Raw genomic sequence first — 26,438 nt, forward strand, 5'->3', positions numbered from 1 at the left:
AATCTCTTCCATGAGCACTCTCCTCCTCCAGTGGTTACCTCCCCTGATGTGTGGGGTCAGTATGTAACATCCTTATATATGGTCCCTAGACAGACACCCCTTCTAGATGCTCCTGAGCCATGCCCATCTACGAGTACCTTCTTTACCATTGAGATGGTAAAGATGGCCATTGATAGGATGAAGACAAGGAGGGTGTATGATCATGATGGTCTAGTAGCAGAGCACTTTATACATGCTAGAGATATGCTGATAGAGGTTCTTGCAATTATGTTCAATCGTGTCATGTGTGAGGGATAGTTGGACACTAGGAGGACATGGATAGAGCTGGCAGAGGAGTTGGGCACGAAGATGGCTTTCTATAGAGAGAATCTTCTCCAAATAATAGGGGATAGATTTGTTATTTGACCTAGCTATATAGATACACATCTATCTCATGGGTTGGGTTACGGGCCATTGGTCAGATACGGATATCTTTGCACTAGCTCAAGATTGAAACTGGTAGATTCAGAGGGATACCAATAGCCAAACAAGATATGCCGCCTATGCCACACATAGCCATAGATAGAAATTCATTATTTATGTAAGTGCACATTGTATTATGAGATATGGGGTCGCTTCCAGTGTCTATTCAAAGAAGGCTTTGGGCCTTTCTCAAGAATCATCAGTTATATCTTGGATTGTATTTGCTAGAGTTACACAAACATAGAGGCAACTTACTGAAGAGATTTGGAAAAAGAAAATCCCAAAGGCAGATTATTGATTTCTTCACATCACACACTAGATAGATAAAGGATCAACCATCACTACTACAAAGCTCAGCCTAGACTCATACCTGCAACACTCTCATTGACCGAGCATTGGAGCTAGGAAGATCTAGACGCCCTTGATTGAGGATAGAAGCTTCACAGCATCAACATAGACTATAGTAGAGGATTCAAGACATATTTTAACGACATCCAAAGTGTAAATAAGGATGGATTCAATGATCACTCATACCCCACATAGTTTTCGCTAGTAGTACTTCTATTTTCATTTCATTTTTTGTACCCAAGCATGGTATCAGACTCACCAGTTTGTAATGGTTTGGTCTCATATATCATTTTGGCATCTTGAAGATGTTAATATATCATTTCATTTCATTTCTCTCTCTCTCTCTCTCTCTCTCTCTCTCTCTCTCTCTCTCTCTCTCTCGTGCAATGGAAAAAAGAGCTTCTTTAACGTTTTTGTTGAAGCTATCAAGTGGGCATTCCATATTGTGCCATCAACCAAATAAATCTCTCTCTCATATGATAAATCTCTCTCTCTCTCTCTCTCTCTCTCACACACACACACACACACACACACACACTCTCTCTCTCTCTCTCTCTCTCTCTCTCTCTCTCTCTCTCTCTCTCACACACACACACACACACACACACACACACACACACACACACACACACACACACACACACACACACACACACACACACACACACACAAAAGATGTCACGGGACAAAAAAAATCTTAGCTAATGAGCTTTGCAGCTACATCTCTATTATGCCGCCCATCACATGATCACACAAACAGCTATCACAGTAGAAGCAAGTATTTGGCCTCTCTGTCAAAGGCACGATACGAGTCGCCAAGGCTACCCCATACTCCCGAGTGTGGTGAGTACAATTAAAATATCCTCGTAGCTGATGACCATAACTACGATATAGGAAAATCTTCTGAGGAGGTAGAAACTGGGCTAGTAGATATAGCCGATCTGAAAAACCAGGCTTTATGGAATGCTCGATATAATAATACTTAGGCCCTAGACCCACTGCTTCAGTAAGCATCGCCAATTGGATATTATTCTTGAAATGTTCACGACCACAAAGTGTCACTATGGTCACTCGGTCCTAATATGTCCACCACTTTGTTTAAGAAACAGAGGTTCCTAACTGCGGGAATAGATGCTGTTCATAACGGAGTAATGTTGCTCGACGTATGGATTCATTTGACATAAAGAGATGTGCAGTTGCTATGAAAAAAACCTGGTCATGACAGTAGGTCATAATACACCAAGGATGCAAAATAGATGAAGAATGCCAAACTCTGGAAATGATAGTCTATACTTGGGGTTTTATATTTGACCAACCATCTCTAATAAAACCATTTTTTGAAATAGGAAAGTGTGCCTAATATGGTGTTGTCTCTCACACTTTAAAAGGTGTTTTTTTTCACACTATTGTGATGGTGGAAGCCTTGCATAGGGCATGGATAGCATGTATAAATACCTACTGTGTATATATACCCGAGACCTGATACAGATTACTAGCTATGAGTCTAGAGACCTTGGTATGAATATGGGAATCATTGCTATTTAAATTTTACCTTGGGGTGATGTAGTCTGTCTGACCGGGCTTTACATTTAAATTAAAACAAAATAGTTGAAAACCACTTACTCTGGAAATAATACTCGAGATTTGTTTGTTTAACCAACTATTTAGAATAAAAACAGTTTATTAACTCCTGAGACTTATTATGATTTGGAAAGTTTTCCCAAAATAATATCATATACTCACAGTGTAGAAAGGTGTTTTACACTAAGGAAATGCTAAAACTTAAGGTCAGGCTAGGATAGCAGATAGAAATACCTATTGGGGTGTAAATACCCGACACTGAATATAATCGCTTCTAGTGGATAAAACCGGGCTTTGACTATGGGAATATATGCTATCTTATACCATAGGTGGAGGTGGACTGTCCGACTTGGCTTCACATTGTTTGGTCTCAGTACAAATCTTTAATTTTCTGTAAGCGTGGCTTGTGGTCCTTCTTGCATCTACTCCACGCCACCGCTTAGGTTTTTGAGGAAAGGTCTGCGATGACAGTCTTCCCCGCCATTTTTTCTTGAGCAGTAGGTGCTGATATTGTGGAATCTTACTTGCTAAACCTCTGGATTCTGCCTTCAGATCTTAGGCTATGGGGGATACTGGTGTACGTGCCTGGATTGACGTCCTCGATTGTGGGCATAACCTGTCCAACTCAATTGTCTCGTCTGCTGCAGAGGAGCATCAACTATATAAACATGACTTCTAAGGTGAGTTATCATACTCACATAGCTGCGTCTCTGTTATCATTTCTTTGCGTGTGTTAGTTCAAAATTGTGCGTATTCCATCTACTGGTTGTTGTGGCTCAAACATGCCGAAAAAATCGGAGAAAGCCATTGTGGAGGCGTCATCATCTCCTAATCTTCAGGTTAACAGAAATTTTCTGTCTTGCTCTAGGGAATTTCTTTAAACACTGTGTAGCTTTGCTGAGACTGTTTTTTGGGATTTAAAAAAAAAACCCAGTTAAATCGTTTCCGGATACTGAGCTTTCATGTGTAAAAGGTGTAAGAGGAGATATTAGATTGGCTTGCTTTGTCATCGATGCAAGTTATGGTTTTGCTTTGACTTATGTGGTATGGGTCTGTGAAATCAGTGGAAGGGGAAAGAAAAAACTGGTTTTGTATGTTATATCTTATTTGGAGGGGATTAGTTTGACACTGTCGTCTATGGAATAAAATGACTTGAGCATGTATAATGGCATGATTATGGAGCGGACTGCATTGGAAAAGGTAAAGTTAGCTGGGTTTATTCAACTGTTTGATGTATGTCTCGCTGGTCTTTACATAGAGCCAAAAATTCACAAATATCTAAAAAATAAGCTAAAAATAGTGTGCATGTAATGTCGAAAACCTATGTCTGCTGTAAAACTAAGGAGTCAGAGTACAATTTTTTTCATGTGCTGACCTCAGACTGAATAGACTTAGAATATAGGTACTGAATTTTTGGAATGAAGAGACTTTGAATAAATTAAAGGATGTTTTTTGATTCGCTGACCATATTGGATACTGACCTTTTCTTGTGTCAAATTGGAATTATCTCTTACTCTAGAGACTGGCAAGTGTTATTCTTTTGACTAATGGTGTTTGTTTTCGTAAAATAAACAAAAAAATAGATATATAACCTGGTTCTGGAATCTGACTCTTACTAGTAAGGGAAAAAGTGTCAATGGCTCAAGTTAAACTAAGAACTACCTGGTTTTTTTGGAATGATGATGGTAGTATGTCTGGTTGCCGTAAAAAGTGCTATAAAACTGGTTTTTCTGAGGAATAATCTGGAATTTAAAAAAGCAAAAGAAAAATGGGGAGACTGCCAGGTATAAGGGAGGTTGACGGCGGAGGTAAGAGGATTGTATGGTACTTAAAGGAAAGGAATTGTATATATGGGTGATGATGTTATGTTTTGGTAAAAAAACTACTCATTAATGTAATGTACTCTTGAAAGGGATACTGCAGGAAGAAAAAAATATACCATAAATTCACAAAAAATTTGAGCCGTAATGATCTTATAAAGTTGAAAAGTTATTTTGGTTTACTGTAACACTACTTTGATAAGGTCCTTTTTAGTAAGAGGAGAGTCCCTTGACTGTTTCACTGTCTAGTTCTGGTACCTATTCTATTGAACCAGATGTAGATTATTCTGAGGGCACTTAATACAGGTTTCGGAAATGGTGTCTTGTCGTCTGATATTTGGTTGGTAGACCACGTGTAGGAGAAAATTTTGGTTTTACATATTGACTTAACTGGTTCTACCATTTTACATCACCTACTAGTAAGATCGAATTGTTTTTTAGAGCAGTTGCCTATCTCACTGAATCGGCTAAAAACTATTTTATATTTACTTAGTACTAGCTTATGATAGGTTGCTCTTTATCTAAATATTTATAAAGCTGAGAGTGGCAACACATACTGGATTGTTTAAGAATGGCAACACTTACCGGATTGTCTATAGAGCTAAAGTGTGGCAACACATACCGGATTAAGCTGGTTGCAAAGTTACTTGGTCTTTTATACATCTCATACTATGAAGTTTAGTGATAGTGTTCGGTAACTTACCATTACTTCAACATAGTGACTTAGGTCTGAAGGTCTTGGTTCGTTTGAACCTCGGCTATTCAATAGAATTTGCTGGTCTTCATCTGCTGGCTTCCTAATTTCACTCATATTTCAAGTCTTAAGAGAGAAAAAAATTTATGTTAATCGAAAGAAAAGTGAGTTTTTCTTACAAGAGATTCAGTATTTAGGTCACATTATCTCTCAAGATGGCATCCAAATGGATCCATCAAAGTTAGAGGTAATAAAAGGATGGCCTAAACCAAGGAATCTTCATGAACTAAGAAGCTTTATAGGTATGTGTGCATACAATAGACGCTTCATAGAAAAGTTCTCACAAATCACGGGACCATTACATGACCTAACAAAGAAAAACGTTAGGTATACATGGTCTACCAAAGAGAACGATGCTTTTGAAAAGCTTAAAGAAAAGCTTATCTCTCAACCTGTGATTACACTGCCAGATCTCTCAAATTCATTTGAGGTCCAATGTGACGCTTGTGGTGACTGCCTTGGAGTTGTTTTGCTCCAAGAAGGGCACACCATAGCCTATGAAAGTCAAAGGATCGACCCTATTGAGCAAGCTCTAGGAATATATGAAAAGGAACTCCTCCCAGTTCTACATGCCTTAGATTCATGGAAGCACTATTTATTGGGGACTCCTTTCATTTTGTGGACGGATCACCAAAGCCTTAAGTAATTCATGATGCAGACCAAGCTCTCCAACAAACAAACGACGCGGGAAAATTTCCTTTTGCAATTTCATTTTCATATTGCTCATAAGCTAGCAAGCATAATCAAGTAGCGGATGCACTCTCAAGACGACCAAGAGTGAATGTAGTTTCCATAGCAACTCACAATGATCTATCTTCTATGACAGATGAGTATGCTATTGATCCTGATTTTAGAGATGTGATTTCAGTCCTTGCACTAGGGAAGAAAGAGGAACCATTTACTTTAAAAGATGGTTATCTTTTCTATGGCAATAGACTATGCATCACTAACTCACTACGTGAGAAAGTAATGTATGAATCTCATGCTCCTCCTTATGCGGGGCATAGAGGGATTCAGTCTACCCTAAAAGGGATTGAAACTTATTTCTATTGGCCTACCATGAAAGCAAACATACAAGAGTATGTTTCTAAATGTGTGGTATGCCAAAAGACGAAGTTTGATAGAGGGAAGCAACCTGGATTGCTTCAACCTTTATCAATTCCTAATTCACCATGGGAGAGCATATCCATGGATTTTATCTTTGGATTGCCTAAGTTTATCCATGGGAATAAGGGAATATGGACGATAGTAGACAGGTTCAACAAACAAGCTCATTTTATACTTGTCAAAAAGACTATCAAATCCCATCAAATGGAAGCCCTCTTCATTTCACACATATTCAAGTACCATGGCTTGCCAATGTCCATAGTGCCGAATAGAGATCCTAGAATGACCAGTAATTTCTGGAAGGGTCTCTTTGAGAATATAGAAACAAGGCTAAATTTCTCTTGGGCCTATCACCTGCAAACGGATGGCCAAAGTGAAATAGCTAACCTAACAATTCTTGAGCTACTAAAATACTATGTAACGGAAGTAGATCAAAGGTCCCAATGGGAGAAGTACTTACCCTTAGTGGAGTATGCCTAGAATAACACTGTACATACTTCCACAGGAAAAGAACCTTTTGAGGTAATTGAGGGAAGATCTAAAATTCCCCATGCTGCTTAAGGTACACGGGAAGATCTTCGCTGCAAATGAGTATAGCCGAGACCTACAAGAATCTTTTCAAAAGATTAAGGATGTTATCTCTATCTCACAGCAAAGGCAAAAGGCTGCTGCTGATAAGCACATAAGAGCCCAAGCCTCTAAAGAAAATGATTGGGTCTTACTAAAATTTCCCAAGGCTCAATTAAGGCACAGGACGAGCAAGAATCCTATGGGACACCAAAAGTACTATGCTAAGTTAGCAAAAAGGTACTATGGTCCCTTCTAGATTCTTAGGCCAATCAATGAGATGGCCTATCAACTCAAGTTGCCCAGCCATTGGCTCAGACACAATTCTTTCCATGTGAGCCTACTAAATCCTTACAAAGGAGAGCCACCTCAAGAACCAACTATTGAAGACCCACCGAAGATCGAGCACCAAGAAGAGGTGCTGCAGCCCGAGTCCATTCTTTGACATGAAGACAAGGTATTAAGAAGTTGTAAGACTATCCGATGATATCTTATTAAGTTAAAAAATTATCCTTTTGAAGATGCTAGATGGATGCAAGGCATACAATTAAAGGATAACCTAAACCTTGTCACTGCTTACAATGCTTCCCAAGAGTAAGCAAATGTACAAATGTTTAAAATGAACATTTGGGATAAGTTTTGGGATTTATATCTCAAGGCTATTGTCTTTCAAAAGATAGACTTTGCCAAGAAAAAGCAACAATTCTGTGCGGGATTACCCAAAGAGATGGCCGAGTATGTCAACTCTCAACAGCTTGGTTCTATCACTAAAGTAATCCACCACACCATGGTTGCTTCGCACATCAATTTCCAACAAGGGGCTAGACGGAATGTCAAGCCCGTGGAAAATAAAGACAAAAGTGATGCCAAGAGAAGAGGAAAACGAATGCCCAAAATTCTTACCAAGGCTATTCCAACAACAACAACAATCGATCCAAGGAGAAGGGACTTTAAAAAGGTAAATATAAACTCTCTCCTAAAGAGCTAGAAGCTTTTAGTAAGGACCACAAATGTTTTAAGTGTGGGGAGCAAGGCCATGGTTATAGTCCTTGACTCAAGAGAATTTCCCGTAATGAGACTCCTAGAGTCTCTATGTTTGAAGCTCCAAAAGAGGATGCTCATTGTTGCCAAGGATTTCTCCTTTCCTATGCTTGGGGAAAGATGCAAGAGCATGATGACTTTATACTGTTTGACCCTAGTTCAACTCACAACTTTGTATCCATGGAGTTGACCACTAAGCTAGGCATACAATCCCACAAGATAGGAGATGCATTGAAAGCCAATGGAGCGATCAAGGGACAAGACGTCTCAGTTACTTCTTTCATTGGAAAATTAAGGCTTCATGTCCAAATATATGTGGACAAAAAGGATTTCTTAATCTTCCCTCTCAAACATGAGAATGTTAGCGTTGTGGCACCATGGTTTAACCGCATGGCTTCCAACATGAAGTTCCCTGAAAGGCGAATCTACTTCACCTACAAGGAAGAGAGCATGTACATAGATGCTAATGAGTCGGGAAACACCATATCCTTGCAATAAAGGGAATCAAGAGGAATTAGAGTTGTCTAATTTCCCAAATGGATCCCAAGATGTTTTCATTGATGACTTGTGGTTCCATGGTTTAACCGCATGGCTTCCAACATGAAGTTCCCTGAAAGGAGAATCTACTTCACCTACAGGGAAGAGAGCATGTACATAGATGCTAATGAGTCGGGAAACACCATATCCTTGCAGTAAAGGGAATCAAGAGGAATTAAAGTTGTCTAATTTCCTAAATGGAACCCAAGACGTTTTCATTGTTGATGACATCCCTAGTGAGCTACCTCTAAAATGAGGGATGATGACCATGCAATTGAGCTCCTACCAGGAAGCTCACTGCCTAACAAGCCTCCTTATTGAGTTTCACAAGCTCAACAAGAGGAGATCATGAGGCAAGTGCATGAATTGGTGGAAAAAGGGATGGTGAGGTCTACTTCCTCTCCATTTTGTTCACCATTGCTTTTAGTGCAAAAGAAAGCCGACACATATCCCATGTGTGTCAATTATAGTGTACTAAATAAGATTACTATCAAAAATAGATTTCTCGTGCTGCGGGTAGAAGATCTATTTGATAATTTACAAGTTTTGGCCTAACAAATGCTCCAGACGCATTCAAACTCATGATGGACAAACATCTTCTGGCCATTCAAATTTTCTTGAGGAGTACAAGCGACACCTCCAGGCAATCTTTCAAGTTGTGAGAGAGAATAAGCTTTTCATTGATCAAAAGAAAAGTGATTTTTTCATACAAGAGATTCAATATTTATGTCACATTATCTCTCAAGATGGTACCCGTATGGATCCAACAAAGTTAGAGATAATAAAAGGATGGCCTAATCTAAAAAATCTACAGGAGGTACGAAGCTTCATAGGTATGTGTGCATACTATAGATGCCTCATTAAAAAAAATGTCACTAATAGCAAGCCCATTACATGACTTAACAAAAAAGAACATTAAGTATTCATGGACTACAAAAGTGCAAGAAGCTTTTGAAGAAGCTTAAGGAGAATCTTATCTCTCAATGTGTGCTCACACTACTAGATCTCTCAAATCCATTTGAGGTCCAATGTGATGCTTGTGGTAATTGCCTTAGAGCTATTTTGCTTCAAGAAGGGCATGCCATTGCATATGAGAGTCAAAGACTCAACTTTGATAAGTGTATAATGGGCAAATACAAAAAAGAGCTACTAGCTATTCTATATGTCCTAAACACACGGAAACACTATCTCTTGGGGACTCCATTCATCCTACGAATGGATCATAAAGCCTGAAGAACTTCATGACACAAACCAAGCTCTTCGAAAAACAAACGAGGTGGGCAAATTTTCTTTTGCAATTTAAATGTCATATTGCTCATATTGTTGGCAATCACAATCAAGTGGTCGATGCACTTTCACAATGACCAAGGATAAATGTGGTGTCTATAGCAACTCACAATGATCTATCTTTTATAGATAAGTATGCTACTAATTGAGACTTTAAGTATGTAATTAGAGAGCCTTTGCATTAGGGAAGGAAAAAAAAGAACCATTCACCTTGAAGGATGGTTCTCTTCCAAAGGGCAATAGGCTATGTGTTACTCACCCATACAATAAGAAAGTCATGTATGAATCCCATACTTCTCCTTATGCGGGGCAAAGAGGGAATCCATGATCTACTCTTCAAGGAGTAGAAATGTATTTCTGTCGGTCTACCATGAAAAGTAAACATACAAGAGTATGTTCGAAAATGCGTGGTATACCAAAAGTTGAAATTTGATCGAGGGAAGCAACTTGGATTGTTTCAGCCGATAGGCTTAACAAGAAAACACACTCTATGCCCGTCAAAAAGACTATTAAAGCACATCAAATGGCAACCCTCTTCAAATCTCAAATTTTCAAGCATCATGGATTTCCAACACCCATAGTGTCGGAAAAGATCCTAGAATGACCAGTAATTTCTAGAAGGGTCTCTTTGAGAATCTAGGAAGTAGATTAAATTTCTCTTTTGGCCTATCATCCTCAAACAGATGACCAAAGTGAAATAACTAACCTAACGATTCTTGATATACTAAAAGCCTATGTCATGGAAGTAGATCAATTTTCTCAATGATAGAAGTATGTACCTCTTATAGAGTATGCGTACAATGATATTGTACATACTTCTATGGTGAAAGTACGTTTTGAGGTTAAAGAAGGAAGATCTAAAAGTCCCTTACTACTTAAATTACATGGGAAGATCTTCGCTGCTGCTGTGATGAATATAGCTGAGACCTACAAGAATCTTTTCCAAAGATTAAAGGGGTTATATCCATCTCACACAAAAGGAAAAAAGGATTGTTGCTAATAAGCACAGAAGAGCCTTATCCTTTAAGGAAGATGATCGGGTCTTGCTAAAGTTTCTCAAGGCTCATCTAAGGCATACTACGGGCAAGAGTCCTATGGACCACCAAGAGTATGATGCTAAACTAGAAAAAAGATACTATGGTCCTTTTTAAATTCTTAAGCTTATCAATGAGATGGATTATCAATTCAAGTTGCCCAATCATTGGCTCATGCACAATGTTTTCCATGAGAGCCTACGTAAGCCTTACAAAGGAGCGCCATCAAAAGAAGCAATAGTTCCAGACCCTCCAAAAATCGACACTCAAGAAGAAGTACTTCAATTTGAGTCCATCCTATGACATGAAGACAAGGTATTAAGAAACGATAAGGTTATTTGACGATATCTTATTAAGTTTAAGAATTATTCTTTTAAAGATGCTAGATGGATGCAAAGAACCTAGCTTAAGGATAATATGAACCTTGTCAATGCTTACAATGTTGCACTAGAGTAAGCATATGAAAATTCATTTTAAATGAAAAATGTTTTTGTCTTATAAGACTAGCTCACTTTTTATTGTGCACAAATTTAAGAAGTATGCATGCTTAAAATCATGTTTGTGGTGACCACGTCTCCCAAACACCAAGTAGAACTTGTCAATCTACTTTGGAAGTATGATATGGACTAAAGACCAGACATGCTTGTAGCAGCTACGTCTCCCAAGCACCAAATGGATTAGTCATCCATCTTGGAATGATGTGAAGGGTAAAAAGGGATCCTCTACCCGCTAGGTAACATGGACTAATGATTAGGCTTTATCTTCTCTACCTCATAGTTGAGGACGACTATGATTTCAAGAGAGAGGTAATGTCATAAAATATAATATCTAACTTTACCAAATGATTTTCTCATATTAAACTGATCATATAATGTGGGAGAATAAATAAGAACAAGAGTTAGAATAGAGACATGTGCTTCTAGACCTATCTCAACACGGGACCAAAAGGAGAGATGGTTGCATCTCAATAGGGGTCCAAAAGGAGATGGTCTATCAAAAGAGCAATGTGCAATAAGTGCCTCTAGACTTACCTCAGCAGGGGACCAAGAGGAGAGATGGTTACATCTCAATAAGGGTCCAAAAGGAGGTAGTCTATCAAAGAGCAATGTGCATATAATGGAGCTTAAAAGACCTTAAAGTTAGCTTCATTAAAGACCTCCAATGGTTAGTGTTAAAAGTCCTTTGACCTTAGGAAAGCTAGGGTTGAGCTTGAGGTGGGAAGCCGACTTGAGGTGCTTGTCATGCTTGATGACTAAGGTTGTGCGCGTCCGCCACACGTGTCGGAGCTAGGGACTTGCCGAGCACCGTGTGCGAGCCACGAAGGCTGCAAGCACACAACTAGTAGGCCTAGCAAGATCACAGAGAGTATGGATGTGTCACTCACCTCCCTGTGCTTGTTGCTGTGAAGGATTCCTCGCCGCGAAGAAGAGGGAGCCGCCGCCGTACTGCGCTCAACCGCCTCGCCGCCGCAGGTGCCGTCGCAATGCTTGATCACACACACACTCTCTCCCTCTCTCCCTCAAGCGCGCGCGCGCGCACACACACACACACACACACACACACACACACACACACACACACACACACACACACACACACACACACACACACACACCTGTGAGCACACAATGGAGATGGGGATGGAGATAAGGCAAGAGCACTTCTTCTATTGCACACTGAGAGAATAGGTCAATTTTAGGTTTAGGTGACTTTTATATGAGATCGCCCCATTCACATTTGGGCGCCCATGCTTAGCCAGCTAACCCTTGCGTGTTCCAGTTAGAGTGAACCTCTCATCGGCGATCACTCTACCCTTTTCCTATTGCACTAACAAGCCCGGTGCCTGACTCTACTAAATAAATAATACGGCGTCCGTCGTAGGCGATAGGGTGTCCGTGAGCCATGAGGGTTAACATGCCCCCCTTCTTGATGTAGATTCCGTCCGCGGAAGTTATTGAGTTGAAGCTTGTTATGTCCATGTTGTAGAGCATCTGGATTTGAATCTGCAAGGCAAAGTCACTGTTTCAGCAAGCGGAATTATATGGCCATAAATCATGAGGGGAATGTAAAGTACATGTGAAAATGAGTAAATGCAAGATTTATGAAATGTTAGACTGCCATTAAGGACAAATAAATTGCACTTTGAGTAAATTAATTAATCAAGATTTTTGGGCTTATGGGTGAGTCTATCAATTCATTAGCTATGACAAAGGTTAAAACAACTACTCTAGTACTAGCTAAGCTAAGAAGATTATCTAAATGCAAGATTCCCTAATTGTGCTTTTCAACTTTGATTAGCCAACTAGCTCTCACAACTGCAAACAAAAGCTTGAAATGTTAACTGTAAGCTCGATGGAAGTCTTTTAAATGTCATTCATTTTTTTATTTTTTTATTTTTTACTTTGGTTCACAATCATTTGACGTGGTGCTTATTTTGTATGTCCGAGGCTTTTTGCTTCTCAAAGAAAAACGCCCACACTGGGAACCTCTAGGGCTCTAATACCATAGACAATACATGTGAGTGAAGTACCAAATCAAGCCAAGATTTCTCTTCCAGCATTAGATTTTTCATTTGTGGCACTTATGTTTTTTGCTTCCATTTCCTTTGTATTCTCACTAGTGTTTTTGTTGTTTAAGTGAGCAAGCTTCTCTATGCCTTAAGCATTCCTAAGGTCTCAAATACTCAAATAATTTTATCAGCTAGGCCTAGTGGTCAAGTAAATGAGTTAACCTAAAGTCACGGTCTCCTAATCTCAAGGCTCATCCATAAGATTAAACTCTAGTTCCATCAACTTAAGCAAAGACAAATTTATACATCTATAATGGCAGATAACAAACATAACTATTGCACTCAAACAAACCATGAAAAATCATTATTAGCAATTATACATATCCACCAACATGAATCATGGAAAGTAGTACACCTGGAGGTATGGAGTTGCCCATTTCGTCAAAGTAGATGTCATCAGCCATGTGGATGGAAATCCATATAAGTCCTACCTAACACATCCAAAAAACAAGCACTATACCTCTAGGAGGCACGTCAGTGTGAAAAAATTAAAACTCCTAGAAAACAAACTCAAAACACAATCCAGACCCCTAACCTACCTATCTGTCATCCCTTTTAGAATCAAGGAAAGAGGATATTATATAAACCGGGTGGCCACCCTAAGGCTAGGCCTCTATCCTCATCATCTAGATAAACGAAATCATTTTCCGTGAGGCCATAGTCTTCCTCGGTCTCTATTATTTCTTCTTCATCATCCTCTTGCGCAAGCGTGTTAATCAAGAACCTCGCGATGCGTGGATACTCATCTTGTGCAAAAGAATAAGCATGTGCCACCGGAGAAACATTCGCTACTGGGTAGGGATCACCAGTTATCCATAGACGTATCAGCCATTCTAACTCCTCAAAATTTTGCTCACGCGCAAGTCTCTCTACCAAATCCCATTCGCAAGAAAGTACAGGGTAGCAGATGTGAAACACTTGAGAAAAAGAAAAAGGGTACCTTTCATAAAAAATAGAAGCGCATGCCTCTGGTGAACTAGCCATCTCTGAGAATACAGATAGATTTGGTTAGGTCTTTAGAACATGAGTTGTTTTTGTGTGCTGCTTGATGTGACATGGTGAATTTAGACTTATGTGTAGGATCTGATAGGGTGCTCTCTTGTTGCTAGTCGCTCTTGCTCTTTTAATAAAAAAAAAAAAAACAAATCTTTTTTTTGTTTGTTTGCTAGAACTAGTATAAGGCTTTATATATACATTCCCAAAGATTGGAGATTGAGAGGTCAGGGAGGAAGGTTGAGAGGGAAGCAAGTGAATGATGGATGTCAGCAAACACTCCCCCCTTCCTTGGGTAGATCATACCTTTTGGAATGATGTCGTCACCTTTTGAAACCAATTGTTCCAAGTTGTTATGGGTGAAGGCTTTAACCAATAGTTTTTGATTGCCCTATGTGTTTCATCTAGTTGCAAGGGTGGTAAGGTACTCTCCCATGATTTTATTTGCAACATTGTTGTAGGTGGTGAACCTACTATTGGGGTATAAAGCCCAATGTGGTCGCCCAGGTAAGTGGGCGGGCCGCCAGGTATGTACACATATTATTTTGTAAAAACCTAATAAGAACTCACTATGCTCTACACATTACAGTAGAGCGAGTTCACCATATCATCGTGCCCTTCTTCTCGCACTCTCTCTTGCGTCGCACTTCCGCTCGTACTCCTTCAACTGGTATCAGAGCTCAGATCGAGGCTCGGGGCAGCATTTGCAGGTAGCCAGAGTCACTTGCTCAGATTGGAGTGAGATTCGACAGGCGAAGACACGGCCCCGAATCCTGTGGGAAAGCCCTAAGGGATCAGTGTTCTCAGAATTTCATTCTGAGGTCATCCTGACCACCGTTTGGCTTCGCCAGAGTTCTGCGCAGGCCATTTTCGACTACGTGGTCTCGGCGGGTGCAGATCCGACTCTGCAAATTTGGGGTTTCGGCCTACGACTGCAGGTGCTGAGGATATCAACACTCCCAGAGTGCTGATTTGTGGCTGTCTACACATCGAAGGACGGCTCACAGTTCTTGGAGGCGTGTCACATACGACACGGGCGCATCTACACACAGACTGTAGGCGACATCCACTAGTTCATCAGGTAGCTTGTGTTTGTTGCTTGATATTCCAGATTTCATCATGACATTATAGGTACTTCCACATGGGATGTATTGTCAGAGATGATGTATGTCTGTTGAGGGTTTGCTGGCTGTGAGTCACGCAGCAAACAACCGTCGTAGCGGTTACAACATATAGTGGGAAATTTGTGGATGTATGAATTTGTGGGAAGTCTATGTATTGTCAGATTTACTGCAGCCTTTGTTGAGGGTTGAGTGAGGTTTTATTGAGCTGGGGGATTCTCGAATGTTGAGATCCTTTCGGTGATACAGGTCTTGGAGCGATCCCTCGAGCACCCTTAGATAGGCAGCTAGGATGTATTGACTGTGAGTTAGACAGTTGGGATTGCATCTTTGCTTTATTGCCGTTGAGGCATTTTCGCAGTCTATGCTTACAGGACAGTGATAGGACAGTGAGAGACAGTACAGGTGCAGGACAGGTTTACCCACAGCTTACAGTGTTAGAGAGATAGTGGTTTTTTGAGCTGTTTTTGGTCTGTTTTTGAGTACACCAGAGCCATTTTACAAAGGAGACTCTGCTAAAATTTCTGCAGAATCTGAAGCTTTCTTGGTTCATTTGACAGGTTGATATTGGTTCAGAGGTCAGTTTACAGGGGAAACTCTGTCGAATTTTTCTCAGGAAAGTAAACTACTGTGAAGCGTAACTATAGCTGGATCACAGGACACTGCTCTTTACAATATCAAGAAACTGGATGGAACCAATTTCCCATTGTGGAAGAAGCAGATTTTGGTACAAAAGAAGCAGATAAAACCTATAAAGCTCAAGGGGATAAAACCAGAAGATATGGACGAAGATGAATGGAGAGAAATGGATGAATTGACACTTTCTACCATTATGCTGACTTTGGCAGAAAGCGTTTACTTCAATGTAGCTATAGCTGGATCACAGGACACTGCTCTTTACAATATCAAGAAACTGGATGGAACCAATTTCCCATTGTGGAAGAAGCAGATTTTGGTACAAAAGAAGCAGATAAAACCTATAAAGCTCAAGGGGATAAAACCAGAAGATATGGGCGAAGATGAATGGAGCGAAATGGATGAATTGACACTTTCTACCATTATGCTGACTTTGGCAGAAAGCGTTTACTTCAATGTAGCAGACGAGATGTCGGTTTATCAAGCATGGTTAAAGCTGAGTGATCTTTATGAGAAGCAGAGTGCAGCTTCACAGGTATACTGGCTTAAGAAGCTTGTTGACTTGAAGATGAAAGAAGGGACCCCTATGTCCAATCATCTGAATGAATTCAACACCATCTACAATCAGTTGTCAACTCAAGGTGTCAAGTTTGATGAACCTGTTAGAGCTATGTCCTGTTGATCACATTGCCGGAAAGTTGGGACACTTTTTGCACAGCTTTGAGTAATTCTGCACCTCCAGATGGTTTGAACATAGCAGGTGTAGAAGGAAGTCTGCTTACTGAAGAAACCAATAGAAAGACAATGGACAAAGGCAAAGGAACAGCCTTAGTTGTTAGGGTAAGGACCAAAGAAAAGTACAAAGGTGGAAAGAGGAATCAGTCTCGTAGCAAGTCCCGCAGTGCTAAAGGCAAGAGTGACATAGAATGCTACCATTGTGGCAAGAAGGGTCACATGAAAAGAGACTGCAGAGAATGGAAAGCAGAAAAAGGCAAAGAGAAAGCTGAAGACCATGGTGAGAAGAACAAGTCCTCAGTGAAGATTCAAGAAATAAATGTGACAAACACTGTTGCAAAGGATGACAGTCTAGTGTCAGGAGACATCTACTTCTTGAAGAATACAATGGACTCAGCTTTTCTTACAACATATGATGGAAATGCACTGAGTGACTGGATTATAGACTCAGGGGCATCACTTAATGTGTCTCCAAACAAGGAGTGGTTTACTTCTTATGTGAACACTAAAGATCATGTTCGGCTAGGCAATGGGCAGACATGTGAGATCTTAGGTGTTGGAGATGTTCAATTGAAGTTTCAGAATGTTCCCGCAATTACAAAGAGCTTGATCAGCACAGGTTTACTTGATGATGCTGGCTACATCACCACTTTTGGACAGAACATGTGGAAGATATACAAGGGTTCTATGACAGTAGCACATGGAGAAAAGTATGGAGGACTTTACATGATTTATGTATCAAATGTCTCTAAAAATGTAATCAATGTAATCGAGCAGCTGAACGTTTCTTTGTGGCATAGCCTGTTAGGACATATGTCCAAGAAGCGAATGGAAATCTTGTCTCGTTCTGGTTATTTGCCTGGCTTGTCATTTAATGATTTTGAATTCTGTGAACATTGTCTGTATGGTAAGCAAACACAGCAGCCACATAAGCATAGAAGCAGTAGAAGAGATACACAGTTGGCACTTGTTCATAGTGATTTGTGTGGACCTATGCCTAACCTATCTCTAGGGGGAGCTTCTTACTTTATGACATTTATAGATGATTACTCGAGGAAAGTATGGGTTTACTTTCTCAAGCACAAGGATGAAGCGTTTAGTGTTTTAAAAACGTTTGTGCACTTGTGGAGAATCAGAGTGGCAAGAAGCTTAAATGCTTACGCACTGACAATGGTGGAGAGTATGTTTCAAAGGCCTTTCAGGACTTTTGTGAGTCAAAAGGTATAAAACGTGAACTTACTGCTCCTTACAATCCTCCTCAAAATGGTGTTGCTGAGAGGATGAATAGGACCATACAAAAGAAGGTCAGAAGTATGTTGTCTAATGCACAGCTGCCAAATGGGTTTTGGGTTGAAGCTATATCAACAGCTGTTCATCTTATAAATAGATCTCCTAGCAAGGTTTTGCAGAAGGATTTACTGGTAGAGATGGTATGGTCAGGCAAGGTGCCCTCATACAAGCATCTCAGAGTCTTTGGCTGTGAGGCATATACGCATGTTGCAAAGGAATTTAGGAACAAACTTGAGCCAAAGAGTAGAAAGTGCATCTTTCTAGGCTATGGTAATTCTGGTGAGATGGGGTACAGACTTTGGGATCCCGAATCTAGAAAGGTTATCCGCAACAATGATGTTCACTTTAATGAAGCCAAATATCATTCTAAACCAGAGAGGGTTGAGGAGATTAGAAGAGTTGTCTTCCAAGAAGATGGACCTGCACGTGCAAGACAAAATGTCAGGGCTCAAGAGGAGCAAGGACATGATAGAGTGGAACCACAGGTTGTGGCTGAGCCTGAGCCACCTATTGTGCGTAGATCTGGACGTATCACGCGACCTCCTGATAGGTTTGTTCCATCTATGAACTATGTCATGTTGACTGATTGCAATGAGCCTTCATTTACAAGGAAGCAGTGCAAATGAAGGACTCCGGGAATTGGCAATGGCCATGCAGTTAGAGATGACATCTCTGCATAAAAACCAGACATGGAAGCTAGTTAAATTACCACAGGGCAAAAAGGCTCTACCCTGTAAATGGGTTTACAGGTATAAGATCACTGCTCATGATAGTCAGCCAAAGTACAAAGCAAGGCTTGTTGCCAAGGGCTTTAAGCAAGAACAAGGCATTGACTTTGATGAAGTCTTCTCTTCGGTGGTCAAGATGACTACATTGATATGCTTTCTTGCATTGGTTGCCATATTAGATTTGGTGTTGCACCAAATGGATGTCAAGACAGCGTTCTTGCATGGTGATTTAGATGTGGAAATTTACATGCAGCAGCCAGAAGGGTTTGTTGAGAAAGGCAAGGAAGATTGGGTATGCCAGTTGTTAAAGAGTCTTTATGGATTAAAACAATCACCGAGGGCATGGTACCATAAATTCCACAAGTTTATGCTTTCTCAAAGCTACAAATGTAGTGAGTTTGATCACTGTCTATATACAAAGAAGGCTAAGGATGGCAGTTGGCTGATCCTTATTTTGTATGTGGATGACATGTTGATTGCTGGCAAGCACTTGGAAGAAATTTCAGCTTTGAAGTCAAAGATGGCAAAATCGTTTGACATGAAAGACATGGGTGAGGCAAGTCATATACTTGGTATGGGCATTGAGAGAGACAGATCAAAGAAGTTGATTTGGTTATCTCAAACAGAGTATATTGACAAGGTTTTGCAACGTTTCAATATGGAGAAGGGAAAGGCATTGAGTGTTCCATTGCCACCATATATGAAACTTAGCAAACAAGATTGTCCTGTGTCTGAGGAAGAACAGGATGAAATGGATAAGATTCCATATGCGTCTACAGTGGGTAGTTTAATGTATGCAATGATTGCTACTCGCCCAGACATTGCATTTGCAGTGGGAGTAGTAAGTCGATACATGTCAAACCCAGGCAAGAAACATTGGGAGGCAGTGAAAGGAATATTGAGATACCTGAAAGCTACAAAGAGTATGCGTATATGCTATGGGAGTGAGGAGCTAAGTGTAAAGGGTTTTACAGACTCAGATTATGCAGGTGACTTAGACAACCGAAGGTCTACGTCAGGGTATGTCTTTACATTGGCTGGTGGAGCAGTATCATGGAGTTCTAGATTACAAGATTGTGTTAATCAGTCTACTACAGAGGCTGAATATGTTGCAGCATCAGAGGCATGCAAAGAATCAATTTGGCTTAATCGACTAGTAACAGATTTGGGAATCAAAGAAGAGATGCCTGTGTTATATTGTGATAGTCAAAGTGCTATACAATTGGCTCGCAATCCATTTTATCACTCAAAGACAAAGCATGTGGATGTGAAGTATCATTTCATCAGGGAAATGCTCGAGGATAAGCAACTTCAGCTTGTCAAAGTTCACACCACAGAAAATCCTTCTGATCTCCTTACAAAAGGACTTCCCTCAGAGAGCTTTGCGCATTTTTGCAAGCAGTTAGGTGTAGGGTAGTACATCACTTCTCTACATCTCTTGTATATTAGCTTGTATAGTAGCTTCTCTCACACTTAAAGTACCAATTGGACTTTAAGTGGGAGGTTGTTGGGGTATAAAGCCCAATGTGGTCGCCCAGGTAAGTGGGCGGGCCGCCAGGTATGTACACATATTCTTTTGTAAAAACCTAATAAGAACTCACTATGCTCTACACATTACAGTAGAGTGAGTTCACCATATCATCGTGCTCTTCTTCTCGCACTCTCTCTCGCGTCGCACTTCCGCTCGTACTCCTTCACCTACAACGGGAGGTGCAAACTCTTTCTTGCTTGTATGGATATGTACAATGGTAGGTGGAGGTTGTGTCGAAGCTTCTATTTGCGTATAGGAACTACATGAAGAGCAAGAAGCTTCATTTGATTTCCGTGTTCCTGAGCTAGGTGGAACAAATCGTTCTTTCTTTGGTACCCAAACTAGCTCTAGAGCGGGTGTGTAACATTCCGTGATTTTTTCCTTTCCACGATTTTCAATTTGTTTTGGAGCCCCAGGATTGGGTTTACATGGGTCAGGTGACAGGTAAGAGTACAATTTACGTTTGGGCACCCAGATTTGATCATTTCCTTCATAGTATCTTTGGGCTTCCAATAGTCGTTTAGGAATCCAACGCAATGTTTCTTTACATTTCTTGGAGTGAGTGGGACGTTTTTTATGAGGCTTCCATTTTTTAGCATTAGCCATGGTCACGAAAGAAGCTTTAGGGACCCACTTGTATGTTTTCTTTGTTATATTAGGATGGTTCTTGTGTGTCTCAAGCTTTCTTTCAACTACATCAGTTGAAGCTCTAGAGAGTTGGGCTATGGGGACGTATGGTTCAACCTCTTGGACATGCAATGTCTTGGGTTTTATTTCCTTAGGCAATATCTCAGGGACTATGGCTTGAGTGGTAGGGATAAGAGTTGGTTTTTGCGTTGTGACACTTCCAGTCCCCCAATCAATAGTGCATTTGGTGGCTATCATCCACGTGCGTCCTAGGTTTATATTACCCTCCATAGTTCCAGTAGGCATGACCAAAAAGTCTTGAGCTACAACCCCATTGTCATAACTGACAGAAGTGTGCCAGATTTCAAAAACCGTAGTTTTTTTCTTGTTGACACCCTTGACTTGGTAGTAATACTCTCAGATAGAGGTGGCTTCCCTTAACTGACACCACACCCCATATGATAGCAGATTATATTTAGCACCCGTGTCCAATAAGGCGTTATATAGCACTTTTCCATAGGCACTATTTAACTCAATAGGTTATCATAGAGGCGTGTCAGAGTCCAACCAATCATCCTTTGTTTCAACGTGGAATGCACGTGTAACGCCAAGGTTAGCCTCTCGCTGGCGTCTTATGCGTTGTTGGCGCTCTTTCACCTCAGCTTGAGCTTGTATCTTTTTCAATTCTTTTTGAGCCTTGGCTGTCTTTTTCGTATGGATGGCACGTAGCTCCTCTTGGCTTAAAGGATCATAGTATCTTTTAAATTTGCTCCCATTGAGGAATCCAATGGTTTCAACTCCATCAAGAGTCTCCACACGAATGTTTCCTTGTGGGGTGATCTCACATACTCTATATGGTCCTTTTCCCGCATATTTCAACTTTTTCTTTTCGTTACACACTCCATACATAAGGACTTTATCACCAACATTGATATCTTTGTTCTTTATATGATAGTCAAACCATTTCTTCCTCCTATCTTTCTCCACAAGTGCATTTTGCACAGCTAATTGCCTCTCTTCATCTAGACTTTCAAGGATATATAATCGCTCAACTAAAGGGTTACCATCCCAACCTTCTTGAGAAGCTACTCGAAGACTAGGAACGACAAACTCCCATGGCATAACCGCTTCTTGGCTATACACCATTTTAAATGGTGTGCAATTAATGGCAACTTTGTACGCAGTACGATAATCCCATAAAGTTGAAGTTAACTTTAAATCCCAATCTGTGTGATGAGCTTCCACCGTTTTGGTCAAGATAGAGATTAAGGTTTTATTGGTGCTCTTAGCTTGGCCATTTGCTTGCGGATAATAAGGTGTGGACTTATGGTGAGCTATCATGAAGTTAGTAGTGAGTTCTTTAATTAGTCCATTTATAAAATGAGTACCATTGTCACTCACAATCTCAAAGGGATAACCAAATCTTGTAATAATGTTCTCAAAGAGAAACTTGGTAGTTCACATCGCATCAGCCTTTCGTGTCGCCCTGGCTTCCACCCACTTTGTTACATAGTCAGTGGCAACGATAATATATCGAGATTGAGTGCTACGAGCTGCCGGACTAATTGGGCCTACAAAGTCCAAACCCCATTTTTCAAATGGTCGAGTCACTTTAATAGGATGTAAGGGAATCCTATCCTTTCGTTGAGTGATCTTGTAACGTTGGCATTCATCACATCCTTTTGCAAAAAGTGATGCATCCTTAATGTAACATTTAATGGCCTAAAATCTTTTGTGTAGCGGAATTTAGCATGAACATAGTGGGCATTTCATTAGAGTTGATTCTTAATGAGAATTACAAGAGTGCTTGGGTGGAGAGAGCAACAAAAAGCATAACACCTAGTTAGATAGCATCGACAATACTTTCAAAAGAGAGAGCAATTAAGCTATTGACAACAGTTGAGGACCGGATTTGCATGGAGCCGGTCCCCCCTCCAAAAGGCTTTGTATTATGGTTTCTCCCATCAAGAGAGACATTGTTCAATACAATTCTTTGTGTTCCTTCAAGACTAGCTAGTGCAATGAAGATGGAAGCTTCATACACCAAGCAAAACACTTAATCAAACACAACTTGAATTATCCCCGTTCTCATACCCAAGACCTCACACACCTTCGAAGATGGTGAGAGCTAGCAGGGTATGAGAGTAGATTGAGAGGAAAAAGAAGTATCTTACGAGAAAGAAGTACATCTCCTCACATAATCACTCATATTAGCATAGCTTAGCTTAGTAATTAGCTTGGTAGAGAAGATGAGCATGCATTGAAGCTTGGCTCTTGGTTGGATTTGCATCCACATGCCAAGAGAGTGTTGATGTAGGCTTCTATCTCACAAGCTTGGAGTAGGTGATGAGCTCTCCATTAAAGCTTGGGAGGAGATAGAGTATTTTCCCTTCACACATGGTCAAGTGTGAGAGTGTGTGTGTCAATGCCAAGCAAAAATCAGCCCCCTCTCTCTCTTGGGCGAGCCCTAGCTGCTAAGTAAGTCTGGCTTTTGCCTCATTGGACCTCCCCAGGTCAAGCCAATAGGGATTAAGCAGCATAAGTGATAGCCTTCTGACATGTGTCCCCCTTTCCCCTTTTGTGAGAGCTTTAGGTAATTAAATAATTAAACTAAACTCTCATTGGACCCCTTTGCCTCCTGGCCAATAGGAATCAGGCAAGCCATGGGGCTCCTGAATGCTCATTGGACCCCTTGGGAGATTGCCCAATAGTCTTCTAGGACACTTAATTCTTATTGGTTTCTTTTATTAAATGTTTTTAAATTAATTAGACTAGATTTACTCTAGCTTAATTCTCATTGGTCCACTTCAAGGGTCTTCCAATAGGAATTGGGCACACCTTGTGGGCATCTGGCCTAGGGAGCTGGCATGTGTCCCTCATTCCCTTTGTGTAAAGGGAGCCTGTGTGTGTGTGTGTGTGTGTGTGGCTTTCTCTCTCATCCCCTAGCTTTGGGGCTCGCCCCCTCCCATGTAGGGATATGCAAAGACTTTTTGGGCACACACTAAGCATCCAATTTTCCCTAGGGTTGACCTTTGGACACAACCTTTGAATTTTGGAACCTTAGCATTTTGGAAGTCTTAATGGGCTGAACCTTAGGGTCTTTTTGGCCCATTGTTTCACATGGCTCTTTTGCAGATGGCCCCCCCTTTGGATCCCTATTTTCCCTCCTTTGGATCCCTACTGTGGCCGGTCTGCTAACTTAACCAATATTCTAGCTTTTTCTCCCTTGGCACTTCCCCACATTAAATGATCAGTTTAATTATGAGAAAATCATTTAGGAGAATTAGATATTGATTATTATGACATTACCTCTCTCTTGAAATCATAGTCGTCCTCGACTATGGTGTAGAGAAGATAAAGCATACGCATGAGTCCTTTTCTTAGCGGGTAGAGGATCCCTATGTTACCCTACGACATCATTCCATAATGGATGACTAGTCCATTTGGCGCTTGAGAGCCTGAGGCTGCCGCAAGCATGTCTGCACATTAGTCCTATCAGTCTTCCATAGTAGAGTGACAAGCCCTACTTTGGTGTTTGGGAGACGTCGTCCCCGCAAACTTGATCTAAGCATGCATACTACTTCATTTTTGTGCACAAATAAAGAAAAAGAGAGTCTTATAAGACAAAAAATTTTTGTTCATTTTTATCATTTTGTACATTTGCTTACTCTTGGGAAACATTGTAAGCATTGACAAGGTTTAGGTTATCCTTTAATTGTATGCCTTGCATCCATCTAGCATCTTCAAAATGATAATTCTTAAACTTAATAAGATATCGTCGGATAGTCTTACCGCCTCTTAATACCTTGTCTTCATGTCGGAGAATGGACTCGGGCTGCAGCACCTCCTCGTGGTCCTCAATCTCCGGTGGGTCTTCAATAGTTGGTTCTTGAGGTGGCTCTCCTTTGTAAGGCTTTAAGAGGCTCACATGAAAAGCATTGTGTATGAGCCAATAATTGGGCAACTTAAGTTGATAGGCCATCTCATTGATTGGCCTAAGAATCTGGAAGGGACCATAGTACCTTTTTGCTAGTTTAGCATAGTACTTTTGGTGGCGCGTAGCATTCTTGCCCGTAGTGTGCCTTAATCGAGCCTTGGGAAACTTTAACAAGACCCAATCGTTTCTTTAAAGGCTTGGGCTCTTCTGTGCTTGTCAGCAGCAGCCTTTTGCCTTTGCTGTGAGATAGAGATAGCATCCTTAATCTTTTGGAAAGATTCTTGTAGGTCTCGGCTATACTCATCTGCAGCGAAGATCTTCCCATGTACCTTAAGTAGCAAGGGACTTTTTGATCTTCCCTCAATTACCTCGAAAGGTGCTTTTCCTGTAGAAGTATGTACAGTGTTATTGTAAGCATACTCTACTAAGGGTAAGTACTTCTCCCATTGGGATCTTTGATCTACTTCCGTTACATAGGCTTTTAGTAGATCGAGAATAGTTAGGTTAGCTATTTCACTTTGGCCATCAGTTTGTGGATGATAGGCCGAAGAGAAGTTTAGCCTTGTTCCTAAATTCTCAAAGAGACCCTTCCAGAAATTACTGGTCATTCTAGGATCTCTATCCGACACTATGGACATTGGCAAGCCATGGTACTTGAAAATTTGTGAAATGAAGAGGGTTGCCATTTGATGGGCTTTGATAGTCTTTTTGACAGGTATAAAATGAGCTTGTTTACTGAACCTGTCTACTATCGTCCATATTCCCGTATTCCCATGGATAGACTTAGGCAATCCAAAGATAAAATCCATGGATATGCTCTCCCACGGTGAATTAGGGATTGGCAAGGGTTGAAGCAATCCAAGTTGCTTCCCTCTATCAAATTTTGTCTTTTGACATACCACACATTTGGAAACATACTCATGTATGTTCACTTTCATGGTAGGCCAATAGAAATATGTTTCAATTCCCTTTAGGGTAGACTGAATCCCTCTATGCCCCGCATATGGGGGAGCATGAGATTCATACATTACTTTTTCACGTAGTGAGTTAGTAACGCATAGTCTATTGCCATAGAGAAGATAACCATCTTGTAAAGTAAATGGTTCTTCTTTCTTCCCTAATGCAAGGGCTGAAATCACATCTCTAAAATCGGGATCAATAGCATACTCATCTATCATTAAAGATAGATCATTGTGAGTTGCTATGGAAATCGCATTCACTCTCGGTCGTCTTGAGAGTGCATCGGCTACTTGATTATGCTTGCCAGCAATGTGAGCAATATGAAAATGAAATTGCGAAAGGAAATTTGCCCACCTCATTTGTTTGTCGGAGAGCTTAGTCTGCGTCATGAAGTACTTAAGACTTTGGTGATCCGTTCGCAGAATGACAGGAGTCCCCAATAAATAGTGCTTCCATGAGTCTAAGGCATGTAGAACTGCAAGGAGTTCTTTTTCGTATATGCCTAGAGCTTGCTCAACAGGGTCGAGCCTTCGACTCTCATAGCCTATGGCGTGCCCTTCTTGGAGCAGAACAGCCCCAAGGCAATCACCACAAGCATCACATTGGACCTCAAATGGTTTTGAGAGATCCGGTAGTGTAAGCACAGGTTGAGAGATAATCTTTTCTTTAAGCTTTTCGAAAGCATTGTTCTCCTTAGTAGACCGCGTATACCTAACATTTTTCTTTGTTAGGTCATGTAATGGTCCCGCAATTTGTGAGAACTTTTCTATGAA

Source organism: Adiantum capillus-veneris, chromosome 4 (genome assembly GCF_014529385.1).
Source record: "Adiantum capillus-veneris isolate H3 chromosome 4, ASM1452938v2, whole genome shotgun sequence".
Classification (NCBI taxonomy): Eukaryota; Viridiplantae; Streptophyta; class Polypodiopsida; order Polypodiales; family Pteridaceae; genus Adiantum; species Adiantum capillus-veneris.